Source organism: Pan troglodytes, chromosome 9 (assembly GCF_028858775.2).
Source record: "Pan troglodytes isolate AG18354 chromosome 9, NHGRI_mPanTro3-v2.0_pri, whole genome shotgun sequence".
Lineage (NCBI taxonomy): Eukaryota > Metazoa > Chordata > Mammalia > Primates > Hominidae > Pan > Pan troglodytes.
This window is the reverse complement of record NC_072407.2, coordinates 40,707,645-40,732,710: the sequence shown is the minus strand read 5'-3', so window position 1 is coordinate 40,732,710 and position 25,066 is coordinate 40,707,645. Positions and strand designations below refer to the sequence as shown.

At 40.9% G+C, this 25,066-nt stretch overlaps 1 long non-coding RNA gene across 1 annotated transcript in view; it reads right to left on the bottom strand.

Annotated features, from left to right (window-relative positions):
• The window catches only part of LOC112204754 (uncharacterized), a 768,426-nt gene extending 744,604 nt beyond the window's left edge, over positions 1-23,822 (bottom strand). Inside the window, exons 1-2 of the long non-coding RNA XR_010147530.1 lie at positions 22,754-23,822; positions 15,235-15,334 (exon numbers count right to left, since the gene is read on the bottom strand). This is a non-coding gene — a long non-coding RNA (uncharacterized LOC112204754). The remainder of the gene's footprint in view (positions 1-15,234; positions 15,335-22,753) is intronic.
• Positions 23,823-25,066: the final 1,244 nt, after the last annotated feature.

The following is a 25,066-nucleotide window of genomic DNA, read 5'->3' as shown; positions in this document are numbered from 1 at the left end:
TCTCACCATAGACAATAATTCTCATAGTAGTGAATAAGTCTCATGATAGTGAATAAGACTCATAAGATCTGATGGTTTTATAAAGGGCAGTTCCCCTGCACATGCTCTCTTGTCTGCCACCATGTAAGACGCGCCTTTGCTCCTACTTTGCCTTCCACCATGATTGTGAGGCCTCCCCAGACATGTGGAACTGTGAGTCCATTAAACCTCTTTTTACTTAAAAAATACAGTCTCTGGTATTTCTTCCTAACAGTATGAAAATGAATTAATACACAGGCCATTATTCAACCTACTACAGTCATCTTCCACTTTTGCTTGGCAGACAGGATCCCACCATCTCCAGAGCTGTTCATTCACAAAGATCATCTTTGAAGCTGCTCAGGGATGCCCATCTTAAGGATATACCTGTATCTCTCTGCTTGTAATTGGCTGAATACTAAAATGCCAATTTCCCTAATAATATGACTCTAAACTTATTCCACTCATGTCACATATATATCTATTGTCTTTTATTTACTGATGACAGGCTGGCTCAAGGATGCAGCTCACTGTGCGTGTTTTCCCAACATGCCAAATAAACTTGGGTTTGCAAAAAGTTACAAACTTCTTACTCATAAAAACATTGGAATTCTCTCAAAAGTGCTCTTGAAATACACAAAAACTCAAGAAGAGTGAACACCCAGCACTCAGAGACCAAAAGCAGCAGGATGGAGAGGGTGTCAAACGTGTAATTTTTAGTGCATTAAGATGTGTCAGAGTGTGCTATGTCCACTTGATGAAAGCTGGAAATTACATGGTCCAGAAGCTTCTGTCCTATGTGGATCTGAGTTGGAGTTACCCAAAAGAGGAACTTGCAGAAGAAATGAAGAAGTCATTATTCTCAGAAAGTCACAGTGGGCAGACGTGGTGACAGACAGATACGAATGCAGCTACTGGGGTCCAGTTTCCATCTCTTCTTTCTAACGCTGGCCCCACCAAACAAAAGTGGCCCCACTAAACAAAAGCAGCCCCAAGGCAAACTTCAGGGGCACAGGCTCTCCAGACTTCTCTGTCAACCTTCTTTGCAGTTCCACAGCAGCAGTCAGACACACACACAGGATATGGGGGTTTCCTGCACACTGTGACCTACCCACCTGTACCAGGTCTCCTATTAATCATGTTTAGTGACTGTTTGGCTCTCCTACTGTCCTTTCCAGACTTTCCCTTCCCCAGTTCCTCCCAACCATGTTGCGTAAGTTCAAATTTCTATGATCAATCCCTTATTCCCACAATACTTATAGTGGCTCTTTTGTCCTCCCTGAACCCCAACTGATATACAGAAATCACTTTTCCCATGCACAATTCAACTTGTAAACCAGTGAACCTAAAAGTATTTCTCAAAGTTTAGACCAAGACCCTCCTCTATCAGAAATATCTGAGGAACTTCTCTTGCATTCATATTGCTGAGCTCTACTTCAGACCTACTGAATCAAAATCTCTAGCGATGGGACCCAGGATTCTGCATTTTAACTGGCATGTCAGGTGACTGGTGCACATACAAGTTAAAACAATTATATTATTACTAAGATTTAAAAACTTTTGATAGCATTGAAAAGAGTAGTTCAGTCCCTTTCCTTATTCATTCAGCAATCATCGACCAATTGTTATGTGCTACAGACTATGTGATCATCTGGAGGTGAATAAGCTCATCTCTTGTCCTCCTGTGGCGTCGATACTCTAGTATGGGAGATGTGAATGTGATAATAACAGCTCCTGTTTATTAGATGCTTACTACATAGCAGTTTACATGCATTGTTTCACTAACAACCCTACAGAAAGCAGCATCTTATCATACTCATTTTCCAGGTAAAAAATTGAGCTTAAAGAATATGAGCCCAAATGTCACCTTGGACTCCTCTCTCTGTCATCCCACTGTCTGCAAAATAGTGCAAGTTGTTCATGGTGTATCGGCACCTTGGATGTGAGGGCCGAAAAGTACATCAGAGAAGTAGAAACCACAGAGTAGGAACCATTTAAATCATAAAGTGATTTTGAAACCATTCTGAAATCTTATCCACATCCTTCCCATGGCCTGGGATTTGGTAGTTATGAAGCAGAATTATTTCATTGCTCTATAAATCTGCAAATAAGTGCTCTATTCTTTCTGTTCATACAGATAACTCTGTTAAGACATCCTGATAATCCTCCCTGTTCCCCTCTGGTATGTAAAAGGTAGGCAATTTGGATATTCAGAAGCCTGATGAAGGTCTTGACTGTAAAAAGCCTGGGGCAGTAGGAGTCTGGAGGCACTACTTGCCTTGGCTGTCATAAGTTTTAACATCAGAAGTCTCCCCTCCTAATAGAGGAGAGGGTTCCTCCTGGGGAGAAGAGACTTCTGTGATCTCTATAAAACTGGGTCCAAAGCTTAAAACTTTATACTCCTCTCTCCCCTGGAGGCCCTTGACATCCTGATAATAACATAAAGTTACCAGTTACAATGAAATGGCTTTTTCTTTGTATTTTGTAGGTTACTCTGGAAACTCCAGGAGGGCATAACTGTGAGGAAAAAGGCTCGTGGGACTAGAGGAATAATCACAGGGGTTAAGAAAGTTTCCAATCCTGGGATCCAGTGATCCACTCCTAGCAAGGCTCCTATGAAGCCATGGGAGGCTCTGCACTGCTGAATTCTCGGGGTGTGCCCATCACCCAGACATGCAGTATTCCCTGGGCCCTTCCTGACTGAGCTGCTCCTCAGATTTCCCATTACCATTCCAGTACCCCTGAAACAAAGGACTTAGTATGAGAACCCCAAATTATTCCGTTACTCTGCCAAACATCCTTAGTACAAGGTTTGTTACACAGTCCTGAACCCCACCTGGCTCCAGTTTCTGCAAGTGGGAGCTTGCCCCTCCTTACAGATCTCCAGTGCTGATTGACCCTGGTCTTCTTCATTTGTTTTTTAATTGAAGGCATCCTACAACACCATTTTCCTAGATTCATCTTTCCAACATCAGACAATGTCTGAAACATGCCAAAGTGGGACACAGTCTTCACACACGGAGCATTATCCTCACTCAGTGTGACCTTGGTAGAAAGTTCCTGTAAGATTCCAGCATTTCAGTAGCAGATACGCCAGCCACAACATCCTCATTCCCTGCTGGGTTTCTCATAGCTCAGCTTCGTCCTTCTTTCTTTCCCATTTCATTCTTATACGTCTTCTGTTGGAAATAGTTATGTGAGTCTTAGTTTGATGGGTGTTTAATGTTTTCACTAATAAAATTCACAGTAGGATTTCTGCTATGGACTGAATTCTGTCCCTGAATGTCATATATTGAAGCCGTAAACTGCAATGTGACTGCGTTGAGAAATAGGGCTTTTAGGAAGGAAATAAGGTTAAGGTCATAAGGGTGGGGTCATAAGGATAGGGTCCTTATCTGATAGGATCGGTGGCCTTGTAAGAAGAAGAAGAGCTTGCAGTCTTTCTTTCTCCACACATATATACTGAGGAATGATCATATGAGGACACAAGCCAGGAAGAGAGCCCTCACCAGAACCTGACCATGCTGGCCCCTTATTTCAGACTTCCAGCCTCCAGAACTGTGAGAAAATAAATTTCTGTTGTTTAAGCCACTCAGTCTAGGGTATTTTATTATGACAGCCTGAGCAGACTAAGGCAGACTTGTTCTAAATTACAATAATCTAGGCCATCAAAATATACCATGATAGGTGCTATGATGGAGGTAAACATCTAGTACTATTGGACTAACCCTGTCTTGAGGGCGAAATGTCTTCCCAGAAGAGATGATGTCTAAAGTTGAACCATAAAGGATAAAAGGGGTGGAAAGTATCTTCAAAGGAGGAGAGGCCATGCACAAAACCCAGAGAGTAAAAGGGACCATGGATCCACTGGATACTGCAAGTATTTCAATGTGGCAGGAGAGTAGAGTGGAAAGAGATGAGTGACAAGAGGTGTGGCTGGAGTCTTGACAGGGACAGATTGAGAAGGCCTTGCAGGCCATATGAAGGAGTCTGGAATTTATTTTGACAGCAAAGAGAAAACATCTGAAGAGTTTTAAATACGGGACTGACAAAATAGGAGGTACTTTATAAAGAAAGGTCATAGGATATGAGTGGCATGTCCATGTCAGGAATCAGCAAAAACAATATTATAATAATTCAACAAATATGTAATAAGTGTCTATTATGGACCAGGAGATCTCCTAGGTACCAGGAATATAGAAGTAAACAAAACAGACAAAAAAAAACCTATTCTCATAAAACCTATCTTCTATCATTGGGATACAGATCATAATCAAGAAAAAAATATTGTATATAATGTGTTCAGATGGCAATTCGAGTCCAGAATGAGCGTGGGTGGACAGGGGATGGGGGATGATGCAGAGTGACAAAAGAAGGCCTTGCTAATAAAGTGACATTTGAACAGAGACCCAAAGGAAGTGAGCAATGAGCTAGTGGAATCTGAGAACACAGCATCCTAGGCTGAGGGAGTAGCAAGTGCAAAGGTCCTGGGGTAGGAGTAAGCCTGTCCAGGAATAGCTAGGATACCAGTACAGTGAGAGCAGTGAGAGAAAGGGGATAAGGGGAAGAGCTGAGGCCAGGAAAGCCAGCTCAGGTGTCTTCTTGGAATGCATTCAAAGCCCTCAGTTCTTGGGTGGCCAGAATTATCAAGGCCCATAAAGAAATGTAGAAATGCTAGGAACAGGGCAGAAAATACACAAGTGAGCCTGGAACATGTTAGAATGTCAGAAATTTAAAAAGTACTAAAAAAAAAAAAAAAAGAAGAAGAAGAAGACCCACAATGATGGAGGCATTGTGTCAAAGGGGCATGGAGCCAACGACAATGGCTGTTACTGGAATACCTTGAGCAACAAAATTAATTTTTAAAAAGAAGAAAAAGAAGTATAGAGGCTGGGCATGGTGGCTCATGCCTGTAATCCCAACACTTTGGGAGACTGAGGTGAGAGGATCACTTAAGCCCAGGAGTTTGAGACTAGCCTGGGAAACATAGTGAGACAAATACAAAATTAGCCAGGTGTGGTGGGGCACTCCCGTAGTCCCAGCTACTCAGGAGGCTGAGGCAGGATTGTTTGAGCCCAGGAGTTAGAGGTTGCAGTGAGCTGTGACTGAACCACTGCACTCTAGCCTGGGAAACATGGCAAGACCCTATTTCTAAAAAACAGGGAAAAAAATGTATAGAGAATATAAACTCTTTCCCATCTATATGCCACATCTTGTCACCTGGGCCCCAAAGCAGCTCTTGAATCCAAAGTTTCCCTCATCTGCTTCATCTTCCAATCTCCCCTGGCTCCTGCCCCCAAACACATTTTTTTCTTCCTTTTATACACTCACCCACACACAGGATTCTATGAACATCTGAGAATACACACACACACTTGGAAAAGAGAGTGGAGCTATCTACACCAATAGTTTCCACACCCCTCCCCATGAACAGTGCCAGGAGGTGAATTTTCACCAATTCCTTAATGAAATAAGAAAAAAGAACAAGGAAACTATAGTGAGTTTTCATAAAACTAAATGTATCCCATTTAAATATCGGTTTTTGTTAGCTGCTGTAACGAATACCAAGTATCTTAGTGGTTTAACACAATGAAAGTATATGTCTTCTTATGCTGGTAATTAAGTTATTGCCTCTTTACTGGAAAGCCATTTTTCTATATTGTTTTGTAACAGTGGGCCTGGAATTCTGCAAAGCATATTTGGCTTTGCCAACTTCTTCCTGAAGGTTCTGCCAGTAGCAGGTTCTGGAAGGAGACTGCAAGAATGGAGGAGAGATAAGGGACATGCTGCTTCCTGGGCTGGTTTTTAGTTTTGGTTTGTTGCTTGTTAATGGTTCCGGGGGAGGTTGTTTTGTTTTGCTATACCTGTAAATGTCACTTGGGCACTACTTCTTTACCTGGTGACAGTCACTGGTTCTAAAAGCAGTTGGTTCCAGTTTCCAGTTTTTTCCCTAATCCCAGAATAAGCGTCATGGAGCTCCCAGAGATATCAGCACTGCTGTTCAATGTCACCTCCTCAGAGGTGTGAGTCAACTCTGCATTACTCACTTGTAATCCAGTAAGAATGTTCTGGGTCAACAGGTGGCCTTCCACCCATTTGGTGGAAGGGTCGTTTGGGTACTTGGGCTCCCTGTGATTCGGTCACCACTAGGCCCTTGGGTCCTATGCAGGATGCTTAGTGTCTGTCCTATAGATGGGAAGCTAAAGAGAGGAGAATTGTGTGGGAGGTTTTTATAGGCTGGGACAGCAAGTGATGAACCTCGTTTGTGCCACATCCCGATGGCTCATCTCACTACGAGGGAGGCTGGGAACTGTAGTCTGGCTGTGGCTTCTGTTGAACGTGCAGCAATCACTGCCACACAATGTCCTTCCTGTACTTGGGTGGTAAACTGTCCATTCCTAAAGCACAGTGATAGTAGATGGTGAGGTTTTGTGTTGGCAAAATAAAAGGTTACTTTCCCCCACCGAAACCTCACCTCTCAGTGGGTCCATGAAAACCAAAAGGCTGAGAACATTCCATCCTAATACAGCTGGCCTCAGATGCCTTCTTTGTGCTCACATAAGTGATGGCTCAGATCTGTTTATGCTCATTTCCAAGTTATAATCTCTTTTCTTCTGAACACAGTGAGGCATAAAGCTTCCCTCCCATTATTATATGGAAAACCTATAATCATATGTCATCCATGATTCCTAACATCAGGGTTATAATTATTCTCTAGTGAACTCACATATTTGAGGCTCCAAATGAGCGCTGAAAGTGGGGCAGTATTATCCAAGTTCCTTGACCTCCCTAGAAGAAATTTTCTATTTACAAAAGAAAAATTTTACAGAGTTTAGAATAATTTCTTAGCTGATTTTGATACTGTACTCATTTTTGGCTTTTGTTAAACTTGCTTTCCAGATAGTTGTTTAAGTTCACATATTTGTACATGGCTCTTTTATTAATCTTTGCAGACTATGAAATCGTTTGCAAAAATCTTCACTTACCCGTAAATTACTGTCTAATCCATATAAAGTACAGGTCGCTGAAAAGGTACAGGTCACCTGAACTTTAGAAAGCAATGCCGATTATGAGACCCTCTAAATATCTTAGGATATCTCTTGCCTGCAAAATAAAAACAAGCTTAGCATTCAGTGCTAATTCTACAAAAATAATAATAATAACTGAACCAGAAGTTTTCAGGGTGAATAGGCAGAACCCTCATAATTAGTGTAGGAAGAATTTTTAGAACCCAAACCAGGACTGTGGGAGGTAAAGAGGCATTTAATAGTCTTTCTCTCTCTTTATATTCATAACAAAGCCATTTAAAAGGAAAAACATTATGCCAGCAGGGTTTTTTTAAAAAGACAATTACTGTTTTCCTTTGTCTGTAACTCTTGCAAATCCAGAATGAGCTGGATTGTGTCTGGCTACGGCAAGAATATCTTAAGTTCCAACTGCCTTGTGTACACCAAAACCAATGCTTTAGAAACCTCCAGAAACCTACTCCTATTCCTTTTTTTTTTTTCTCTGTCTCTCTCTATCTTATTCAAAGCCACCAACAACCAACCAGTCCCTGGAGCTAGAAAATGTAGAATCATTCTTGGCAGCCTCCTGTGTGTTGATTCTTTACACATTATCTATCTTTGCAAGCATAATATTATATTGTACGTATTTATTATACTTTTATTTCTTTCCAGCTACTTAAACACAGGAGCCATTCCTTAATTATTTTTGTATTTCTAGTGCTTAGCACAGCACGGGCACATTGTAAGCACTAAATAACAGGATTTGAACTTCTTCGTTTATCCTACCTCTTTATTTTGAGTCACCAAGCACTGCCAATGTTTTATCTAAAATGTCTCTTGAACCCATCCTCTCCCTCAACATTCCGACCTCACTTGGACTATCTGGAATATTCAATCAACTGTTCTGCCTCCAGACTCAACCCTCCTGCATATTAATCCTCCATAAAGGTGCCAAGTTATCTTTCTAAACAGTTACCCTTTCGTCTAAAACCTTCCATAGCTCCCTAATGTCTGGAATAGGGTCCAAATTTCTTAGTATGATTCTCAGCACAGCCTAACTGCCCAAGTTTATCTCCAACTGCCCAAGTTTATCTTTAAACCTGTCCCTGTGTGTTCTAAGCTCTAACCCTCTCAAACAACTTTATTTAATCAAGAAATAACTTAACTCAGTAGGTCCCTGTGATTTGTTCTTTCTCTTTCCATTTCGAAATTTTCTACTTTTCTCAGACCATCCATCAAGATCTAGATTAAATGTCATTGCTTCTATGAACACAAATTCCCCAGACAACTTAGAAAACATTGCTTTTATATTCTCCTCCTCCACCAAATTCTGTGCCCCTTAAGGTAGGAACCATGTCTAAATTATTTTTACATACCTGTTACCCAATTCAGTTTCTGACATATCAACATCCATAAATCTTTGTTGAGAATAATTGCCAACCAGTACCTAGGATGTTTAGTATTCTGAAATGCTAATTGGCACCTTCACTTCCATGAAGGTTAGGTTTCTGTTCCTCAGGACTAATCCCTGCATATGTTATTTTAGTCTAATTTGGAAACTCTCCAGCAGCTCTGATCAAAGTCATAGGCATGAAAACCTCCCTTTTTAAGGAACTAGAGAAAGCAAATTTACTTCTTTGGGGGGAAAAAAAACTGCTGGTGTTATAAATCGGAGAAAAATTCAATTAACATAGTCCTTCTTGTTGACGACAATGATAATCCTACCTTGACATAATTTCTAAACCACTCCCATATACATTATCTTACTTGTTAACACATCGACATAGCTGGATATAGTCATGTCTTAGAAGGAGTCGGTTGGAGTTAAGGATCTGACTGGCATCAGAATGGTGAGGGTTCCTGCCCTAGTTCCTCCATATACGAAAATATGGCCTCAGAAACATTACTCAACCTCCTTAAGCCTCCTTAAACCCACGTTTTCACACTAGTAAAAATAGGAATAACAGGCCGGGTGCAGTGGCTCACACCTGTAATCCCAGCACTTTGGGAGGCCAAGGCAGGAGGATCACCTGAGGTTGGGAGTTTGAGACCAGCCTGACAAACATGGAGAAACCCCGTCTCTATTAAACAAATACAAAAATTACCCGGGCGTGGTAGTGCATGCCTGTAATCCCAGCTACTTGGGAGGCTGAGGCAGGAGAATCGCTTGAACCTAGGAGGCAGAGGTTGCGGTGAGCCGAGATCATGCCATTGCACTCCAGCCTGTGCAACAAGAGCGAAACTCAGTCTCGAAAAAAAAAAAAAAAAAAAAAAAAAAGGAATAACAATAGTAAGAATAATTATTGAAAGTTTCTTACATGCGAATACTATTCTAAGTAGTTTCCATGTAATTCATTTAATCCTAACAAAAAGTAAAGAAAGTACCATGAACTGCCTTTAACGAGGAGACAGAGGCACAACTAGCAAATGGTAGTGCCAGGATGGGGACCTGTACTCCTAACCACTATATAAACCACCTCAGAGATTTTTATAAGTATTAAATGAGATCAAGAACATGCAGTCTTCAGCACAAAGGCTGAAACAGAGTCAGTCTTTAATAAACACTGGTTGTTATTATTCTCATTATTATTATATAGGAGAACAATGGCAATCACTCAGCTGAACTATAATAAAATCAAATCACCTACCTACACCAGGTACCAAAATAGAATTGTCCACTTTTCTACAGCCTCAGAAAGCAAACAAAGAGGAAATCAAGTGGCATCAAACTGAGAGTGTAGCTATGCAGGCACTTTACAAGTAGCAGATGCTTCAGATAACGGGCAGCCGTGTTGTGGCAGAAGGCAGGAATTTTTTGGAAGGTGCACATCACTTGCATGTAGTTGTCCAACTCCCCATGTGAGGGTGGCTCATTTTTCACATTAATAATTGACCCAATCCTATGGAAAAGTGAAAAGGGCCCTAGATTGGGATTTTCTATAGACATAAATCACATGATAACACTGTCTGTGTCCACATGGGAGCCAGCATGGTACAGGACAAAACCACCCAAACCCAGCCTACTCCACTCTATACCCCAAGGACCCTTAGAAGGGACTCCCTCTTCAGATTCCACTACCTTCCATGTTTTATCATTTGGCCTATTTCCTTCCCTCCAAACCACATGGATTTACCTTTCTTATGATTTTACTAAAAACAAATAACAGCAACTATTATGGAAAATAAGAGATTGATTACTAACTTAATGAATATGTGTTACTATAGATATATTATATGTCAAGCAAAGATCTCTGCTGAGGGAAGCCATCCAACAGAACTTTCTGTGATGGTATTCTACATCTTTACTGTCCAATATGGTAGCCACTAGCCATGTGCATATTGAGCTTTTGAAATATACTTACTCAAACTGAGAAACTACGTTTTTAATTTTATTTAACTTTAACAAATTTAAATAGCCATATATAGCTACTGACTACCTTATTGGACAGCACAACTCTATAGACTATCATCTCCTTCTTTTATTAATAATTGGCACAAAATCGTCACTCAGAGTTTAAGACTTGACCTCCCAAAACAACCAAGAAAGTAAACTCGGCCGGGCATGGTGGCTCATGCCTGTAATCCCAGGACTTTGGGAGCCCGAGGCGGGTGGATCACGAGGTCAGGAGTCCAAGACCAGCCTGGCCAATATGGTGAAACCCCGTCTCTACTAAAAATACAAAAAATTAGCCAGGTGTGGTGGTGCGCACTTGTAGTCCCAGCTACTCAGAAGGCTGGCAGGAGAACCGCTTGAACCCGGGAGGCGGAGGTTGCAGTGAGCTGGGATCATGCCACTGCACTCCAGCCTGGTGACACAGCGAGACGCAGTCTCAAAAAAAAAAAAAAAAAGAAAGTAAACTCAAAGGATGCTGGCCCTCTGAAGGCAAGATGATCTATAGAACTATAGTCCCAAACCAGATGTTTCTAAAATTTGCTTCTGAAAGGACTGGAAGGCTAACCCTCAAATTGGTCCTAGGCCACTTAATCACTATTCAGTTCAAGTACCTGAAACAATTACTTCTATCAGTTCTAAGTAAAGATGGGCTGCTGACATTTAAGCAGCAGGAAAAAAAAAATTGGAATTAACTGCTGCAATCACAGCAAGTACTGAAAGAATAAATTAAAAATCAAGTATCACCCAAAGAAAAGCAAAATAATTTGTCTCTTTTTTTCTCTTACAGAAACATCTCATTTAATCATGCTTTGGGCTGGGAACTGGAGTGATTTGCTTTCCTATAAAAATGGATTTATTAAGATACGAGGGAAGGTGGCAAGCTTTGCAAGGTGTGTAAAGGGCAAATGCCAAGCCTTGGTGAGGATGTAAGTGTGGGCAAAGAATGTGGGGCTTGGATCTTGAGAGCAATAGAAAGCTATTGAACCGTGTTGAGGCAGGAAAAAGACATGACCAGTTTGGGGTTTCATAAAGGTGCCTGTGAAAAAACTTTTGGAGGGAGGCCAGAGGACTGATAGCAGGGAAGCCAGAGAGGAGTGGGAAGATTCGACAGATATTTAGGGCAAAATTGACTGGGATTCATGTTTGGATAAAGGGTGAGGGGATAGCAGATAAAGAGCAAGAGCTTCCTGGTTTTTATAGCTGAATGGAGGAAGTCCTATTCGTTGAGATAAAAACACCAGGAAGAACCGGATCTCGTGGGGAAGGAAGGGAAGAATGAGTTTCATTTTGGACACTTAATGCTTGAATTATATGACAAAAACAGCAAGGATAGGAAATAGACAGTTGGACATGTGGATCTAGAGTTCGAAGAAGTGGCTTAGTCTATACTACTAATGCCATTTTTTTATGGAAGCATAAAAATGGTAGATTGATGGGATGTGTCACTTTTGCACCCATTAAAGATGATGCCCAGAAGTAACATAAATAGAGCAAAGAGGACTTCTCCAGAATCTAGACTGTATAGGTCACAGCTTTCTCCTCACAGAACTTTGGACTGCGCATCCCCTCCAGAAAAGACTGCAGTCAGCATGTATTTTGGGAACACTACGGTCTGTGGTCTTGGTCTTGTTCACACTACTAAAAGACATCTGCTTTGGCCATACTTGCCAACCCTTTATTCTGCTTTTTAGGCTGGAATAGTCTTAAAATTTCAGCACTTCCTGACTTTTGAGGCCATCTGCTAGCCACATCCCCAATCCACAGCCACATGAACCCTGAGCCCAGAAGGTATAATTAGCCTAGGGCCTGGGATCACACAGCCCAGTGTCCACAGGGGCCATGCTTAAACTGAGCTACTACCTAGCTCCATCCTGCCGTTGTCATGCAGAAATACCCAGTATTGCTGGAGTTTATAAAAGAAACTGAAAATGTGGAAGGGTAGGGGTAGGGGGCAAAAAAAAAAAAAAAAATGAAATCTCTCTACTCTTAAATGTTTAGTTCAAATCTTTTTAAAAGACCAGCTGGGCCAAACAAAACTATATATTGGGTACAATGTACACTGCTCAGGTGACAGATGCACCAAAATTTCAAATCATCACTAAATAACTGATCCATGTAACCAAAAACTGCCTGTTCCCCAAAAACTATTGAAATAATTTTTTTTTTTTTTTTTTTTTTTTAGACGGAGTCTCGCTGTCTCCCAGGCTGAAGTGCAGCGGCATGATCTCGGCTCACTGCAAGCTCCACCTCCCGGGTTCACGCCATTCTCCTGCCTCAGCCTCCCAAGTAGCTGGGACTACAGGTGCCTGCCACCATGCCCAGCTAATTTTTTGTATTTTTAGTAGAGACGGGGTTTCACCATGTTAGTCAGGATGGTCTCAATCTCCTGGCCTTGTGATCCGCCTGCCTCAGCCTCCCAAAGCACTGGGGATTACAGGCGTGAGCCACCGCGCCCGGCCAAAAATTTTAAAAAATCTCTCACAGAGCCCGCTTGGACCCAGGGCCATCAGTGATTGACTTTTGGTCCCATCAATGCACGTGCACAACATTCACATTCATATTCATTCATTAATTCTCCTTAACTGATGCTCCTTCCTCAGAATTCATCCCAATACAATTCTCCAGGGAGATAATAATCCACATATTCAGAGCTGCACATGAGTTGAAACTTATTTGCCATGTCTATTCTCCTTTGCAGGAACATGTGAACACCACATGTTCCAAATAAAATCCTCCTTTCCTCCTTTCAAAAAAACCAAAACTGCCTTGGGGCACACACACAAATGACAGAATCCTTTCGGTGGCTGCTTCTATTGGCACATATTGTGTTACCAGTCTGTAAGCTATTCCTATTTCCTTTGCACCTTGTCTCTGCTCAGCGACCTCTTAAGTGCCACTGTAGTTCAGTTAAATCAACATCTTTTTCTATTCACTCTTGGCCTTCACTTCTCTCAACTTTTTTTGAAATGTCAACAGCATTTTCCTATACCTTGTCCTGATTAAAAGTGAGAGAAACCTGGATGCTTTTCTCTGCCTAATTCTCTAATGTGAGGATAACTGATGAAAGTGACTTTTTGTGCACTGATCTCAGAACTCAAGGGCAGTAGGGAGGAATCTGCAAGTTCCTGTACTTCTTTCTGCAAAGTGACTCACTTTGTTTTCACCTGAGTTTAAATGAATTGAAGAAAGGGTTCCCATTCATTCCAATTAGTGAAAAAGCAATCATTTTCCCATGTAAAATTAAAGCTTTAGCAGGCACCTTTCCTTGCGAAGGCATGAAGCTGAACACTTTTAATTTAAGCCAAACAAGAGCATTAAGAAGATGTATTCCTTTAGAGCTATACTCCATCAGGGGCCTTGAATGCCAGTTATTGGCTTTTTAGCCAAAGTAAAAAATCTTTCTGCTATTGTTTTTATGGATCACTATTAAGAAAAGAATAGCAGTTAGTTGATTATCAAGTTTCCTTTGGTGCGGGCAGAGGGAGGAGGAATTATAGTCTCATGTCGTACATAGCAGTTGCATTCGTTTGCTTGGGCTGACCTAACAAAGTCCCACAGACTGGATAGCTTGAATAACAGAAGCTTATTTTCTCACAATGCTGGAGGCTAGAAGTCTGAGATTAAGGTGTGGGCTAGGTTGATTTCTTCTGAGGCCTCTGTCCTTGGCTTGTAGATGCGTATGTTCACAAGGTCTTCCTCCATGCATGCCTGTGTCCTAACCTCTTCTTATAAATTCAACAGTCATTGTAGATTAAGGCCCACCCTAATAACCTCACTTTAGTTACCCCTTTAAAGACCCTGGCCTTAGATACAGTAACATTCTGGGGCACTGGGAGTTAGGACTTCAACATATAATTATAAGAGGACACAATTCAACCCATCACAGGTGCCTTGAGCATAACTTACACTGGAGCACCATGTAAGTTTTAGTGAGAAGTGATGGAAACTAATTCATGCCAGTAAGAACAAAAAATGGGTAATAATAATAATGAATACAAGAAAGAAAGAAAATGCTCTAAGGCAGAAATGCAATCCTGCTTCAGAAAGGGACAGGAACTAAAAAAAAACTCCTAAGCTATATTTCCTCTCACTGCTTCCTCTGCAAATAGGCTTATTCTCCCTCCACAAGTATGCTTTCTTTTTTTCCTCATTCCATAAGATAGAAAATGGTCCCCACTCTTTCAAGCTTACATAGAACAGGCCCTGCCATTTATCCAGACAGACTGGAAAGACTTCAGTCCTGATTTCCAGGCAACAGAATCGGATTGCCCCAGCCTGGGTTAGGTGTTCACCCTGATCCAATCAGTTACAACTAGGTGGCACTGTGGCCACCTATTTTAAACATGGCTGCTTTGGGCTCATCTTTGTGAATTGGGATGATTCACTTGGAAAAGGAGATACAGATCCATGATCACTGGCCTGTAAGTAGGCTAGATGCTCTAAACTTGTCACTATGTGGGTAAAAATATTTTTTTTCTGCATGTCCCATTCTTTCTTGTTAGACTTCAGCACCTATTTCTTCTGCTAACTAGCTTAGCTAGATATTTCTCTTCTTGAAGCATAGACAATAGGTAACTATAGCAACTGGTTGTACAGGTAATTGCTATAAAACATTGCCCAGGGGTTAGAAAGCCATGGAGACACTGATCCCTACATTCGACTGAGGCATTAGTTCACAGCTAAGGTGAGTTTCTTGTCTCCAGAACAATCAATGTTTTACCTTTAAAAATAAAGAAAAGTGTGTGCACCACAATTCTGCCTGAAAGCTCGGGCATTGAAGTGGGCCCAGGAGGTGCAATTTCAAACAAGACTCACCTTTTCATCTTCCAGGTCCGTGACTTGGTTAGGTCTCAGTTGCCTCTAATCTTCTCCTTTGTCATCGTGGCTTCAGCTGTCCAGCATTTCCAGGGGCAGGCTAATGAGGAAAGACACAGGTCAGTAACATCATCTTTAGATCTAATAAGACAGTATTCTCTCAAATGCAGTTAGCTCATCCTCAAAGGTCCAGCCAGCATCATAGTCATCCTGGAACCCTTCAGTTCCTGTTGATTTCCTCCTTGTCTATTCACTGTCACCTGGAATTCACAGACACAAGGAAAATATCCTTTCCTCTCATCCCCTATTTTAAACCAAACATAGCATTGGAGTGACTTACTTTAGAATGGCTAAGATAAAGAAACAGACATCATCAAGGGACTTATGGGCTCATGTCTTCCCTTGACAAAAGAGTTTGGGAGACAGCTCAGTGATTAAGCACATGGATCCAGGAGCGAGGCTACCTAGGCTGAAAGTCCAGCTCTGTCACTTTCTAGCTCTACCTTCAGCATGTGATTAACCTCTCTGTGCTTCTTCAGTTTTCTCAGAGTGGCTAAAATGATTAAATGAGATAATATACGTAAAATGCTTAGAACTATGTAATTTATTGTTATTTGGGTATTTTTTTAACTTCATTTTATTTTTGAGACAGAGTCTCACCCTGTTGCCCAAGCTGGAGTGCAGCAGCATGATCCCAGCTCACTGCAACCTCTGCCTCCCAGGTTCAAGCAATTCTCATGTCTCAGCCTCCTGAGTAACTGGCATTACAGGTGTGCACCACTACCCTCGGCCAATTTTGGTATTTTTAGTAGAGACAGGGTTTCACCATGTTGGCCAGGCCAATCTCAAACCCCTGACCTCAAGTGATCTGCCCGCCTCAGCCTCCCAAAGTGCTGGGATTACAGGCATTGAGCCACTGCGCCCAATTTATTGTTATTTTTATTGCTACAGCTATAATATAAAATCTTACCTGAAGAACCACTAAGGGTTGGACTATGGCAAAATGTAGGGAAGTTCCTCTCCTCTTACTATTCAGGGCCATCCTGCCTCCTTTTATTGCATTCTCCTACCATTCAAGCATTTGGGAGCCTCATGCAAATTTCCCCTACCAGCAGCACACACCCAGATCTCACTCCTATGGTAACAGCACTCTCTAGATCTTGTCTTTTACCCTTCCCTTACCCTCATTCCCCATTCTGTTTTCTCATCACAAGGTCAATGTCCAGTCCTTATCATCAATGCACACTGTCATCACCAGTAGGAGTAAAAAAGAAGACAGAACTCCTCAGGATCCCTAAATGACCAAAGGCAAAACCAAGGTTAAATAATGAGATTGATCCCTGAGGCAATGCTAGAACTTATCGAGAGCTCCAGAACTCAGAAGGCACAGTTCCTTTCCACAGTGCCATAGGGCCAGCCTTGTAGCTCAAAGTTGCTTGTAGCTGCTTTTTCAACTGAGCATCTGCCTCCTCATTGGTCTTCCAGCTCTTGATTGGCCTCACTTTAATCCACCTTTGACACTTCCATAATCTTTCTAAAACTCAAAATCTAATCATGTCACTCTTCTACACCAGACCCTTAATGCAATGTCCTAAATGCATACTGCCATCGCTGTCCTTCACACATACCTGGGTGAAAACACACCATACTCATTTGCACTTATTTATTTACTTATCATTGCCATCCCCCCCCCAATAGATTATGAGCTTCTGGAGATGAAGGATTCTGTCTATTCATCTTTGTATTCCCACTATCCAGGAGAATAGAAATTATAGTTCAATGGTAAGTGGCATGGTTCCAAATCAAATTATCAAAATATCATAGGAGTTCAGAGGTGAGAAAACAATCTAGAACACTTAATACAAGTCCTTTATTTACATGAATTTCTCTCTGAGAAAAATACCCTCAATATCTTCTGTTCACTGTCTTACAAGTTTTTTCTACTTTTTGTGCCATAACTCCCACCCATCCCTGTCTACAGCCATCTATACAATTGGTCATGCCAATTATACTAAGTATCTCCTAAAGCTGTCCTTTACCTTCTAGACTCACTACAATTATCTCAGTTTGGGTCCCCTTACTCTCACCTGGACATTGACATCAGCCTCCCTTTTTGGTCACATGACAAATTCTTTCTCCAATCCACTAACCCAACTCTTTCTAAAAAAAAATTTTTTTTTTCCAAGACAGAGTCTTGCTCTGTCACCCAGGCTGGAGCACAGTGGCGTGATGTTGGCTCACTGCAACCTCCACCTCCCAGGCTTAAGTGATTATCTTGCCTTAGCCTCCGGAGTAGCTGGGATTACAGGCGCCCGCTACCACGCCCAGCTAATTTTTGTATTTTTAGTAGAGACGGGGTTTCACCGTGTTGGCCAGGCTGGTCTCGAATTCCTGACCCTGTGATCTACCTGCCTCAGCCTCTCAAAGTGCTGGTATTACAGGCATGAGCCACCACGGCCGGCTCTAAAAATTTAATTAGATCACAAACCACACTCTCTTCCAGATAAAATATTCGAAGGATCCCTATCACCCAACAGGTATATTTTTTAAATTCTCACATGTCCCAGGAGCCCCCTTTGGCCTCTACCTCCTTTACAGTCTCATCTCCTACCACTCCACTTACCCATCAGCCTGCACTCTAGCCACAGAAAACCACAGGCCATTGGTATACTGGTCCAGGGTTTCTGTGCAGTGAGTCGTTTCTTGTAAGTGAAACATCTCCATCATCCACCCCTTAACCAGTTAACCTGGTTAACTTCTACCCATTTTTCAAGACCCAACTCAAAAGACAATTCCTTCAGAAACCTTCTATGATTCCCTTCTGAAATGATCAATTACACCTTCTCTATTCACTTAACACAATATACATGACAAAGTACTCTAAATATTTGCCAGTCTATTTCTCACTTTACTGTAATATCCTTGAGGTCAGGGAACATTTCTTATGAATCTTAGCATTTCTTCAGCATGAAACCCGGTATCCAGAATACCGTATGAGCTATAATAAATAACTGATGAGTGAGTGAGGGAGGGAGGGAGGGAGAAGGTGCTATTCTTTATATACAAAGGTGATACCACTACTATCCCATCAATAGATTATACCTTTGGATATGTTTTCCAACATTGGGAGGGTTTACATGGATACATTGCCACTCCATCATCCTTTTTACCCTGGATCAATGATTCCAGCATGGCTGAAGGCATTAAACAGACTCTGTGCAGGGACAAAACCAACTGGCTGTACCCAAATGGAAATCCTGACCTTGACCTCCTCATCAGTATCACTCACTCCCCAGCTGATCCTTGGCCTTACCATAAGGTCAGCGTGCAGCATAGCTTGGCATAGCTTGGGACTGAGAAATGTAAGAGCAATCTTCTTCAACATTCAGTGAGACTGAGAGCACATGTGCAACATGTCAATGGATGAAGTTTTCCTTCCTGCCTTCCTCTAATACAGCAAAGCAAACATGGTGATGGAATAAAGTTGAAACTAACAACTTGAGTGGTTGATTAAGCTCCTCAGCACACTCCTCTGCTAATCAACTACAAAAGCCTTCAATATACACACCAAAGTCAGAGAGATTTTGTCACTTAATTACTATGAAATAACCCCACAGGTTAATGCATGCTTTAATCTCAAAGTAGTGGCAGTAACCATTTTGTTATTTATATCAATTGCATAGTTAGAATCAAATGCAGAGATTTCAGGCCTCTTAATGTGAGATAACATCTGATTTAATAGGACAGAAACAGCATATCCTTCCATCCACCCCAATACCTCTCCCTCAAAATTTGACCTACCATTTTACCATGGTCTGAAATTCTAGAAGCAGAAATGTACTCCTTTGATCTTTTTTTCTGTTAAAATGCAAATAACATATAGGATGGATCATATATTAAACCATGGTCAATGCGTATGCCTTACATTTGGCAAATTCGGCCATTTTTCCAGGGCCCTGATGTTTACAGGGAATTGAAAGCAATTCCCTGTACTGGAGGCAATAACCCGAGTGGTTGAGGCAAGTGCACTGTCAAGGGTAGAAATAAAAGGAGCAAAAGAGGAATGAGGGTCTGAGAAAGGAAACCTCACCTGTTTTATGTCTGTACTTCCTGCTTGACTTTGATAAAATTGCGGACAATTGCATGGAACTAAGAGGTCGAGGAGTCTTTATCTAGCATCCTATTTTGCAGGATTGAGTTACTGAAATTTTCTTCCTCTGCATCACTAGCATCCCAAGAATGAAGCAGCATGAATTCCAACTCAGCGTTTCACTTTATACAGTGTGCATATTTCTGACAAGTTAGGGGTAAATAATTTGTATAAATCAAATCATAATACAGGTTTGCCAAGTGAGAATTGGTGAGGAGATCCTCTTGAATAGTAAAAATGTCTTGACTCTTTTGTATAAATGCATGCAATTATAAATCAGGCTTGCTTGCCAAGAGGCACACCTACATTGTATGTTCTCTGTTTCTTTCTCTCTCTCTCTCTCTTTCTCTGAACGTTTAGAACTCTATAACACTACTGATTTAATTTAGAAAATGCCTGCTCAGGTGAGCAAGATTCTGCAGGAACATCCTGATGATATCATTAAGCCTACATGAGATACACAGGGTAAACATTATCATCCCCAAACTGGTAAGAGATTTGTTTGTCTGATAAGTTAGTAGAGGAACAAGAAATCAATCTCCTTTCATGGAAAATAGAAGAGACCCCAGGAACTAGAAAAGAGACTTGGCTTTTAGAGTGAGAACAACTGATAAAAATATATTTGAACAAAAGCCTCAGTTTCACCAATATTGTTAAAAGAAAGTTAAGAATAATGACAGTATGATCATTGTGTTATATGAAGTTAGCCACTCAAGTTGCTTTCAACATGGATTAACAATCTAATGGGTGTTGTGACTAGAAAACTATGTCTTGTATCTCATCAACTTAACTTGGCTTGCACAAAATAATGGTTAAGAATATTTTCTCTGAAAAAAAAAAAAACATGGCTTTTTTAGGTGGTGTCTGGGGACCAAGTGAATCATATCCCCAAAGAACTTGGAAACAAGGAGCCCCACTGACAGATAAGTCAACACTGAACAGGAGGAAACAGAAAGCCTACTGGATTCTTTACTGAAACATAATCAGTGATTTGGGGACCTCACCCTGACCCAAAAGGAACATTTTTCAAAACTATTTGCATCCTTTTGCTCTAAATCCTTAACAATCTACTGATTAATAATGTAGCTCAAGTCCTGCAAAAGGAGCCATCCAGGCACAGAGAGAAGTCATCCCTCACTGTAAATAATCACATTGGCATTCCAGTTTATTCATCAGTCTCATGTGGACTGCTTTAGTGAGTATCCATCACCTTAAACCTGATCAATTGTGAGTATGCTGATAAGGCCCAACTATCTGTACCACATGAACAGTGGTACATTCACAAAACTGCTGCTGTGTGATACCAGTAAGCTGTTCTATGGCTTTATCCTTTCCTTGGACATTGATCTTTCCCCAAACTTTTCACCACTGTTTAAAATTTGATTTCCTTTAATGGCATTACTTAAAAAGCAGTATCTATATGATACCAAATGAGCTACAGGATCTATTTTACCTGGTCAGTGAAAACTCAGTTGAAATTATTTAGCATCACTGGCAGAGATGCAAGCTTAGACTTGACTACGATCTTTAATAACACCTGAGGTTAAATATTTTTAGTGCAACAGACCCCTTTCAGAATCTGATGAAAGCTATAGATCCACTCGACATAAAATTGCACAATCAAAAGATTTGGCATTTTGAATGGTCCATGGATCCCATCTACAGACTGCTATATAAGAAGTCTGATCTTATGCAAATCCCTCATGTTGTAATAGGGAAACTGAGGCTCAGTGAAGCGAAATGACTAACCCAAGGTTGCACAACTCGGGTTTGATGCCTTCCCAAGAACAATGGGTTTAGGTGAAATATCAAATACCTTTCAATGGCAGAAAGAGAATTAGGCATTTAACATCTCCAAACCAAGTTATATGACCAATCACTTTTTCACTATATAACAAATCATACTGACATCAAGTAGACACTTCCCATAATGTGAAAGCCAGCTGGTCAATTCTGCTTGGGTACCAGCTTCCCCTGGGACATGAAAAAAGAGATCCAGAAGGATCTCATCACACAGCTGACCCCCATTCTCTAAGCCAAACTGCATTTTGCCATTCAACTCTTGGCTCTTTATTTTTGTCTTTAAAAGTGGGAAAGCAAAATTGACCAACCCGATCTGGAAAAAATTCCAGGCGTTATCAGTGCTTCCTCCTGCAGCCTGGAATATATTAGGCAAACTTCAGTTTTGTCCAGTGATTTCAAACAATTATAAGAAGAAACTCACAATTGGCTAAAAATAGCCAGTTTATGCAAACAGACTAAGCTGGTTAAGGAAAACAGACAATCTAAAGGATCTAGGAAGGTTTTTTCGTAAAGCAATTTCTCTGTGAAACATTAACCAACATTTCTATGGTGTTCTGTATTTTATGAAGTGATTTCAGATGCATGCATATATCAATCTAGCAAAGAAAAGGAAAGAAGCCACAAATCCTATGTGTGGTGCCCTTATATCAAATATTTCACTTCTAAAACAACTCAGAAGTACTATTCTTACCCATAAGGAATCAGACTCAGAGTGGCTAAGTAATTTGAACAAAGTCACATAGTAATTAGCAAAGCCAGGACTCAAATCCTGATATCTGAGTACAATCCTATTTTCTAGACGACAGATGGAGATTATGGGAAGTTAAGTCATTGGCCTCACATATCTAGCAACTAAGTTATAGGGCCTATATTTGAATTCACATCTCTAGATCCTAAAGCAAGCATTCATTCTATTGAGTCAGTATTTCTCAACATTCTCTGCAAAGCACCTAAATGAAAATCACCCAGTTACCTGTCCTTTAGAGAAAACAGGTCCAGCATCAGGGTTCTAAAAGCATGACTTCTAGACCAGCTGCATCCCCATTACCTCTGAACTTGTCAGAAACACAAATCCCCGGGCCCTACCCTAGACCTATAGAATCAGAAACTCTAGAGGTGAAGTCCAGTAATCTGTAGTTTGATATGTCATCCAAGTGATCCTGATGCCTGCTAAAATTTGAGAACCACTGATCTAGCAGCATCCTTTCCCTTAATCTCCTCCATGAAAGCAACTCATTCACACCTGAACCTTTTCTAGGGCAAACAATTATAACACTTGTAACCTCACCTTAATAACCATCGAAAGGTACTCAGTATTTGATCTATGCCCGTAATACTCGGGAAGGCACCAAATCCCTTGGTGTTTGATCACACCACCAAAATTTCATTTTAGTCTCTTTCTCAAACACAATTAAAAAACAGAGGACTCAAGGGTCTTCTGAAAGAATTAAACCTGAACATGTCCTCAGAAATTGACTTCTAAAGAAACGAAAAAGATTCCAACAATATCATTTGCATAAGAGCATTTCACGACTCTGAACAGAGTTTTTTCATGCAGAAACTTACATTAGAAAATGGAGTTTCCTCCAAGAGAATCCACCAGGGTGTGTTGTAAGGCTTTGTTTTAGAGCTGAGCTTGGCAACATGACATTGGTGTGTGGGCTTTTCTCAGTTTCCTTATTTCTTGGTGGGTGGTTTGTTTTATGACACTAAATGTTCTTCTCAAGCAGGTGTTGGCTAGATGGAATAAAACTAATTAGTCTGATGTTGGGGAAAACCGGGTCTAGAAGACTGAAATTCAGACTATGTTTGTGTTATTTGCTTGAATTACATGAGTGTTCTAACAAGGGGTGAAAATGTATTACTTTTCCTGGAGTATGCTACATTTTATCAAGGAAAACACAATCAGTAGTACCAAATACAAGTATAATGTTAGCTGGTTAAACCAACAAGATCCTGCATCTCCCAATTTATTGCTTAGCGATTGAATTCACCTGGAGTCAGGACAGCCATGGGCAAAGGTCTTGCAAGGAATGATGCAACATTGCCATCTTGTGGTTTCCAGCTGAAAATGGCTGAGGCAGAAATAATATCCACCCCCATTAAAACAGGCTTCTCTAAGTGTTTGACCTTTGCATTTTCAGCTGAGAATTCAGCTGGTAGGGAAGAGACAAGGCCTATTTCCAGATGGACACAAGACACAGTAGTAACTGGGTAATCGGGTTTACCCTCCTGAGCTCCCATTGTCCCCTCTTGTTCGATTCATTGAGTTCTCTCCCTACTCTGCTCGTCTTGTTATTAATAGTAGCTGCTGTATGACTCCAGCTGAATCAGCCTCTGCCATTCCTGAATCTCAGCTGACAGCCATTTAAGTGTGGCTCAGCAATCTAAATCACAGGTTCTATTCCCTTTCTGATTCTCCAGGTTTCAGAGCCCACGCCCAACCATTAGGAACCAAATCTTATCCTGGAAAAGAACAGAAACTCAGAAACTCTAACAGTGATCACTCCAGCAGTTCACCTGCCTGATCTTCAACATTTTTTACTTGTTTATTAATCATGTAGGAGTTATGATTAGTGTAAATATCAAGGAGTCTGACAATCCATCGATACCTTTAGGGAAAGAATTTTCAAAATGAATCAAAGACATATCAGTAAACTTATGTATCTGCAAAAAACAATCTCCCCCAAATTTGCATTAGTTTACTTTCTAGATTCCAATAGCATATGCTCACTTATAATCAGTCAGTGAAAAACTTGACCACGTACAATGTACCAAGCATTGGGCCATGTGTTTTGGATAAGTAATAAAACAGACCTGGCCCCAGCAAACATGTTGCTGGCCATCTGAGAGGGAGGACATATTTCATTTTTAAAAATCTATCATGGATATCAGTTTTACCAAGGAGGAGAAGTACAAAGTACAATGTGGAATCCCTTTGTGAGATTTTCTCACCTTTCCCATGAGGCAGCGGGGTGGTATTACACAAAGAGCATGGGTCTCAGATCTAGGTTTGTATTCCAACCCTCACACTCATCAGCTGGTAATGTGGACAGGTCAGTTTAACTCTTGGAGCCTCAGTTTTCTTATAACCAGAATCAATACATATTTCTCTACTTCATGAGACTAGCAAGAGGATTAAATGTGGTATTGCATGAAAAGATGTTCAAGTTCCTGGCACAGAATAAATGGTAGCAACTTTCCCTCTCATTTCAACCAGGATGCTTCTGATAAGTCACTTAGTAACTTCTTCACAACTTCACCTTAGAGCTGGTGTGCGGTACTTAAAGACTGAAGAGTGAATTTATTATCCACCCCCCCCCCCCAAAAAAAATCTGGTTACTCTATTTTTTAAGGGTTATCCCCATTTATTAATGACCCTACTGCATGACAGGGCCTGGCCAGGTCCTCTATATCTATGCTATTTCTAATTCTCAAAACTTTAAATACTACATTTCAAAGCTAAACACACATACAATTAATATCTGGAAAGTCTCATTATCTGCAGTGGGAGATGAAGTCTCCTTCTTTCTCCTAGTATGAATGACAGCTTTGGTGTTTCCTAATTAAGAAGTTAAATTCAAAATGTCTTTTATCCTCATCCCTAGAGGCAAGCTGGCACTTAATGTAAAATGAAACATTTGGGATGACCATTTGAAGGCACAGTAGGAGATTTAAAAGAATATGTATATCTGTTTGCTCGAATCTGCTTGCTAGCAGCTCTGGTCAAACTCATGCTAATTCTCTCATGCTCACTCTCAGCTCTTCTGAATCGGCCAGGAAAGATCTTTTTTTCCATATTTCCTCCACCTTGGGAGGCACTGCTTCCTGCTGATGCCTTTATAAACTGGAGTCTAACTTTGGAGTTTACAGAGAAGG